Source organism: Trichoplusia ni (assembly GCF_003590095.1).
Source record: "Trichoplusia ni isolate ovarian cell line Hi5 chromosome 23 unlocalized genomic scaffold, tn1 tig00003919_group22, whole genome shotgun sequence".
Lineage (NCBI taxonomy): Eukaryota > Metazoa > Arthropoda > Insecta > Lepidoptera > Noctuidae > Trichoplusia > Trichoplusia ni.
Genome location: NW_020799883.1, coordinates 17785 through 25197, shown reverse-complemented (window position 1 = coordinate 25197; position 7413 = coordinate 17785). Strand labels below are relative to the sequence as shown.

The window sequence follows — 7413 nt, the reverse complement described above, 5'->3', positions numbered from 1 at the left end:
CTTTGTTTCTGACCTGGAACACGTTCGTGACTTAAAGAGTTCCGTTTCGAAACTGATTCTAATTCCTGGCGCTCAATGAAAATTTTAATAAATTATTTTTATACTATGTGCGCTACGTATATATATACGTAAGTGTTTGCCGTTAGTATAGGCCGTTAGGTTCTAGCCAGTATTTTTTTCTACTTTACAAAAAAATATACCCACTTAAGATTTTCCAAAACCGTTTCCATCGTTTTAGAACGTTTTGTGTTCCATTACATGCATCTTGGCTTCTGAAGACAAATTTTTGTAGTTAAATTAAGAGTCATTTTGTTGAAGAGAATCAAAATTCAATAAATTTATATACTTTTTTTTTCCTTATCATAAAAATATAAACTAAATGGAGAACTTGAGATTTTGAAGTTTGGATATGTTTGACACGAACTAGAAAAACGGAACGACATTTAACGAATTTACTGATGGCGGATTTGAAACATACTCCGGTAGAAATCTGAAATAGAGAATAAATATAAATAAACAAAATGTTAATATCAGACGGAATAAATCATGGAAAACTGCAATCAATTATCGTCGGGGAACTGAAAAAGGCGGGCTTGAAACATCGTCTGAAAAAGATTATAATGAAAAGTGTAAAAGTGGGTGGAATCTCATTTCCTGTTTTAGAAATGGCTACAAAAGTGATGATTTGTCAATTAATTATACTCGTTTTTATTTTAGGATCATAAAACAGTATTCGGAGCACCATTAGCAAAAGTTCCATCGTGCAGTGTTATATGTTGTGGCAGTACATTGAGTGTTCCTCTAGTTGTGTCTGAGATGTCCTCAGTGCTCCGTTCAAACGCTCATGTTGAAGGATTATTCCGTAAAGCAGGTTCTCAAAACCGACAAAAAGATATCAAGGTAATGTTAATTCAAGATAATGCATTAAATGCACAGGTAATATGATAAACCTTTGTTTTTAAATTGATGGGGATTGTTTCCCTCCAAAAGTGTCATGTCGGCTAGCCTATGACTTATGAGAATTTAATAGGCGGATTCTCTCTCTTTTATAAATAGTTCCTAAAGGTAACCAGATATCAGTGTTCTTTACATTCTTATGTACTGCCATTCTTTGTTCAAGTATGACTGACTCTATTCTGAAATCTTTATATTAATTTTCCAGAGACTATTAGATGCCGGAGGTTGTGTATCAGAGGGTCACCATCCTATAGATGTGGCAAGTGTACTTAAGCTATACCTACGATGTTTACCAGAACCTCTGATCAGTGCGGAGGTCCAAGACTTATTGTTACGATGTAAACTGACTGCGGGTGAAGATGCTCTGAAAGCTATTCTCCACACATTACTATTACTACCAGTATTACATGTTCATCTGTTACATTATATCATGGAGGTGAGTTTATTAATAAAAGAACTTGCTATTCAGATTAGAATTTTAATTGTAGAAGTTGAATATCTGTGCAGAAAAAAATATCATTAGTTATATTTATTTCAAGCTGGTTTCAATAAGGAAAACATGTTGTGTTCCTGTGTATGATTCTATTTATATCATGATAAAGGAATTATTGTATTACTAGCTGTTGCCTGTCGACTTCGTCCCTGTGGGTAGAAGATATAAGTTATGATTTATACCTGCCCTGTCTTTTTCACATTTTCCATTGTATCTTCGCTCCTATTAGTCGCAGCGTGATGGTTCATAGCCTAAAGCCTTCCTCGATAAATGGTCTATACAACACAAAAAGAATTTTTCAATTTAGACCAGTAGTTCCTGAGATTAGCACGTTCAAACAAACAAACACACTCTTTAGCTTTATATATTAGTATAGATTAGTATAGATTGCTCTATAATATACCTTTACCTTATGTAAGAATTTGTTATTGACAATAAATTTACTGTATTTACAATGGAGTAACAGATTGTTATTTTGTTTCCCAGTTACTTAACTTCTTAGCATCCAAACATAAGGACAACTTGATGGACTCATCAAACCTGGCCATAGTGATGGCTCCCAGTATTATGCCGTTGCCGGCTGCAGCCTCTGCACAGCGACTGGAGCACCATGTTGCACTTGTTAAGGTGAATAATATATGAGTTACTGACTACTAATTTATTTGATTAATGTGTTCAGCAGTGGACAGCTATAGGCTGAGATGATGATGATGACAATGAAAGTAGGCATTTATACTTACATTACTTACTCAAAATTTAATATTCAATCCAAGATACAAATGAGATGTACATGTGTGATTATTAAAGAGTATTTCATTTTGAACCCACAAAACAAAAGTAGTTATGACTTTCAACTTCTTTGTTTGTCATGATTCCTTGGGAGTATAATTATGTAACTTGTTATTTCGAGTCCAATCTCTGTCTCTGTTGGGCCGGAAACTCTCTTGCAGTTCATTGTTCCATTATCTTTATTAACCTAAAGTCTTTGTTATCTTAAAACTAGATGTTCATTGAGAACTCGCAACACATTGGGAAGCTGACTGAAGAGCTAATGACGCAGCTCGACGACGATTCCGATGGATATCTTGCAAGGAGGAAGAAGAAAAGGCGCAGTGGCTCATTAAATAGTAAGTTTACTTGATTTAATTTGTGATAGAAAGTGAGTTGTAATGGCAATGAGAAGACCTATCTTCTTATTATTCAAGTTTCCCAAGTTTTAATCGGTTCTTTAGCCATAAAAGCATAGGCAGTCAAATATTTCGACGGCGCAGCGTTACAACATCGTGTCAGCCGTTGAATGTGAGCAGTTGCACTGAGAGTCCCAATGTACATACATGTAACTAGGACTTTTTCATCTTTTCGTTTGATGGTTTAGTCTCAACGAAAAAATATTTTGAAATAGAATAGACTGAGTAACTCATGCTAAAGTGGCTCAATATTAACAACATAAAAAGTATTTGCATGTTTTGATAAAAAAATAATTGTTTATTTATGTTTTCCAGGAGTACTAAATGGCCTTCGCAGATGGTGTCAGGTAGTGTTAATACGCCGGCGACAGTAAACGAAAACGGCAAGACTCCAGTACTGAGCAAAGTCTGCAGCCAAACGGAAGTTCGATACATACGAGGGTCTTTCTACAAAAACTAAGTAAGTTCAATGAAGATACTATTTGTTTAATAAATAACGTAAGTGCAGGTGAATAACAATTTGTTTTGCGTTTTGCAGGAAAGAAATCACTAAAGGACTTCCCCAGAAAGAATTGTCATTTACACCTATGAAAATGTAAGTCATACAGCTTTTATTATAATATTGTCGTACATTTGTCGAGAGGTTTATTTTTTGCTAGGAATTACAACACCTATTGTTATACTTTCAGGGGTCTAGAAAGAAAACGTTTAAGACTTAGCCTAATGGACGCACGGAGTACTCCAATCATCAACAGAGACTTCAGTTCACATAAAAACTCTGAAACGAGCCTCAGCAGTGAAGATTTGATAACTTCCTCCGAAAATTTGTTCAGCGCACACGACACTATTGACCTGTCTCCGGATATGAAGCAGTCAGATAAAGATTATGTGAGGATCTCTAAACAAGAATACGAAGAGATCAAGAGCAGAGTCTCCGCCATCGAAAACAGACTCTCCAGAGAGTTCACTGACGTCATACCGAGAGTACAGCCTCTACAACAAGTACAAAATGTTTATGAACAAACATTAGAGGAAGTTGCGATGTTACACTGCCCCACCTCGGACCACTTAGCAAGGAGACTGAGCAAAGAACTGAAAATAAGGCCAAACGAAGAAGCCAAGATTATACGGTCGCCTAGTGCGCGAAAAATCGGCTCAATACGACGACGGTCCAAAGAAAATATTACGAAAATCGTAAGACATAAGTCTTGGAATGTTTCCTCCCAGTCACAGCAGTCTAGTCACAACATGATAGATTTTATCCATACGTGGGTATGAATCGTAGAGATAGGAGCAGTGCTGCAAAATCAAATTTAGAGTCTCAAAAACCTCCCGCAGATGAATGGGACGCGTCTGCATCAGAGATAAACAACGTTTCGTCAGCAAGTCAAAAGTATCGCTTACGGAAACGAGTGAGTGTGAACGATTATAGTACAGAGAAACTTGTAAGCAGAATACCTGCTCGTAGATCCTCAATATTACAGTAAACAACAGTTGGGACAACACAACTTCCGAAACCTCAATGAACAACACCTTCAATTCTAGCGCCAAATCAAATGATTCCGAGACGGCTTGCTACCAGAACATTACCCATAGAAATCGTAAACCGAGTCCTCAGTCACATCAAAAATGGCGCAGTGCCGCTGCTTTCTTTATGGATAAGACTGGAGAAGTGGAGAAAACTAGTCATTCTGGGAGACCATCAGTAAATAAGCTACGACGGCAGAACGCTGGCGCCGTTCTCGCTAAAGCTAAACTCTTTGAGTCGAGCTCTGATAAGTCTTCAGAACGACACGATAAAGCTGCTCACAACGGTTTCGCCAGAAGGCCAAGGATTAGTACTCAACAAACCAAACCACAAAGAAGTGTGGCGCACGTTAAACCTAAAGTGCAAAACCGTCGTTTCCCCAAGTATTCCAGTCAGGGTTAACAGAAACGTGGAACTGCCGTCGAGCGTGCCCTCCAAATCCTATCGCTTGAACGTTCCTAGTAAAGATGACGTGAATAGCTGGCGAAATGCGAGGAAAACGACGCCGCCTGTTAAAACTGTCGTTTCTCCTCAATCCATGTTGATGAAAACCCCACAAATACCAGTATTGAAGAAACCTTTATGCACTCCGAAGACTTCCCGCCTGCCAGCCCTTAGCAATGATTGCAGAAAGGTAAACACTCCACTCAAAGGTGTTCACGTATCTCCGAGACGACGATCTCCACGACTAAAGCAACGTGTTTAAGATATTAATTAATAAATCAATATCATTTGATTTCTATTTATGTACCGATGAGTAATTTGATTTTGTTATGTTAGTAAATACTGGATTAGTAAAAGTATTATAACAAGTGGCCATGTGTAAATATAAATCTAATTTAATTAGTCATGATTATATTAAATCGATCAAAAAAACTGGTTGCATTTCACTTATCTATAACATTGTTGATGTAGGAGAGAACATCCTCGCAATTTTTTTAACGTTTTTCCTCCACGGATGTAGAGTGATGAAGGTATCAACATCTACGCAATAATAACTGTGTTTGACGTGTTGCGGGTTCGATCCCCACCTTGAACATAGCATCGCCGGCTTGCCGCCCTGAACGTCTTTATAGATGAATCAGCGCAGGCGCTTAAGATTTCGAATAGGATGCCGTTACCAAAGATTTTTCTACATTTGAATACGATGCATAGTAATAGTGCATGTCCCGACCCAAACTTTCTCGAATAAATATTTGTTTCTATACTTTTAATTTATGACTTGTGTGTCACTGACTGTACTTTTTAGTCCAAAATGTCATAATGAGCGCACAAGAGCAGCTGCTCTCTTGAGATGTGAATGGCAAGACTGGAGAGTTAACGTCGTTTATGAAAACCTCATTACTGCGCAACATTGATACATTTCATTGTAGTTGGTCTGGCATCCTGTAATTTTATTAGTCATGCTCGTAACTTACGATTTCTACTGCAGAATTTAATTGATTGAGCCGCAACTTAGCTTTCTGTTACATTGAGTAAGATCCGTATAAAAACAAATAGGATCTGCTCCTTTGATAGCTTCCAGCGTTAATTATATAGAAAATAATAAACAAACTGATGCTGGTGAGACCTTATTTATTATGGAGGACGATTTGATGTATTATTATTTAATTGCAAACAACATAATCATTTGTGTGCACTCATTCAATCGTGTCTTCAAAATATGAATACCTATTGAGGTAAACTAGTTTGTAGATTCTGAATGGCAAAGGGTAGTAGTAAGTAAAATAAAATTCCAATTATAATATTATATGATGTATATCACGGATTTTACAGTGGTTTTTTTCGTGTATAAACAAAATATCCAGTTTTCAATTCAATAAATTAAGGACACAATTCAATAAATAACAATTTTCACGTTCAAATATATAAAAGCATCGGCGCCACAACAAATTTCCCGTTATATTTGACACAAAAATTGAATGATTTTGAATTCTTTAGATAATAATAACATAAGTCGTAGTTTATACTGTATGTGGGGTTTCAACTAAAATATTTTCACTTATACATTTAGCGATGATCACAGATTTGAGGATTATAAAAAAGCAGATTCAGAACATACCGTGCTATGGAGAGACGATTTAACAATTCGAAACTTGCAATAGTGATTACTGAGTAATTTAGGTTTCATTATAGCTTATTGGCTAACTTATCACTATCAGCACTCTGGCCGCTCACGCACGGCTCATTCCAGTTCCTAACATTGCTTCTCGATCGATATCAATACCAAATTTAAATTAACAATATAATAAAATATCAATTGTACCTAAGATCTTTTCCAATTAAATACGCACATTCGTTCTTAATTTGCATCTTAATATACACTAACGGCCGCGTAGGCGGCTTATGATATTTCCGGACTATCTACTGGCTCACAGCTCACAGGCAAAGGTGCTCTTTACATCAAGCGCGGCCGCCACGCTCTCCGACTGAGCATAACGTACGTAATTCCATAATTAAACATACATGTTGTGATCAATAATAAAAATATAATGATACAAATACATTAATTACTACATTTTTTCGATTATTGTGTGACATAAATATTTACAAAGCGCATTAGGAGCGCCAAAATAGTTAGGCGAGGCAGACTCCTAAACGAGAGATTAATAAATGCGCCGCGCCATGCGTCCGCAACACTCGTCTGGCCACGGCGAGCTCCCACGCCACTACACCAACCAAACTCAAGTACAAATATCTTTATTAACTAAAACATCTGACCAATTAACTTTATTGTCAGGAGAGCTAAGGAATAAATGCCCCAAATAAAAATGAAATAGTATAGTCAAAAAGTTAAAATTATATGGATTCATTATATTACAAAGTTGTCCTGACTGCCACAGTCGCTGGATCGACAATTATTACATAACTAAATATCATACCATTTTTTTTGAAGAAACAAAAACTAATTTACTTCCCCATGATTATGAAACTAGTAGATACTATAATATATAAGCTACTACCAGTACATCTTATAAAACGAATAACATTATTCTAAATATCAATGTGATCTCTCGTTATTATGGTTTACGATTACAATTTGGGAATGCATGATACTACTTGACAAAATACAATAATTATTAAGTACCGATGATTAAAAAAACTCCCTACATATACAGATAGCGTAACAATGTCCGAAATATGATTAGTTTCGTCAACTATAAAGTACAAAGATGAAAATACATTACCGGCCGGTTACACATGTGCACACTGGCAGCGACTCCCTAACGAGAATATACAATACAAGT

General features: G+C 36.4%; 1 pseudogene; it reads left to right on the top strand.

Annotated features, from left to right (window-relative positions):
* Positions 1-443: 443 nt before the first annotated feature.
* LOC113506744 lies at positions 444-5041 on the top strand (annotated as a pseudogene).
* Positions 5042-7413: the final 2372 nt, after the last annotated feature.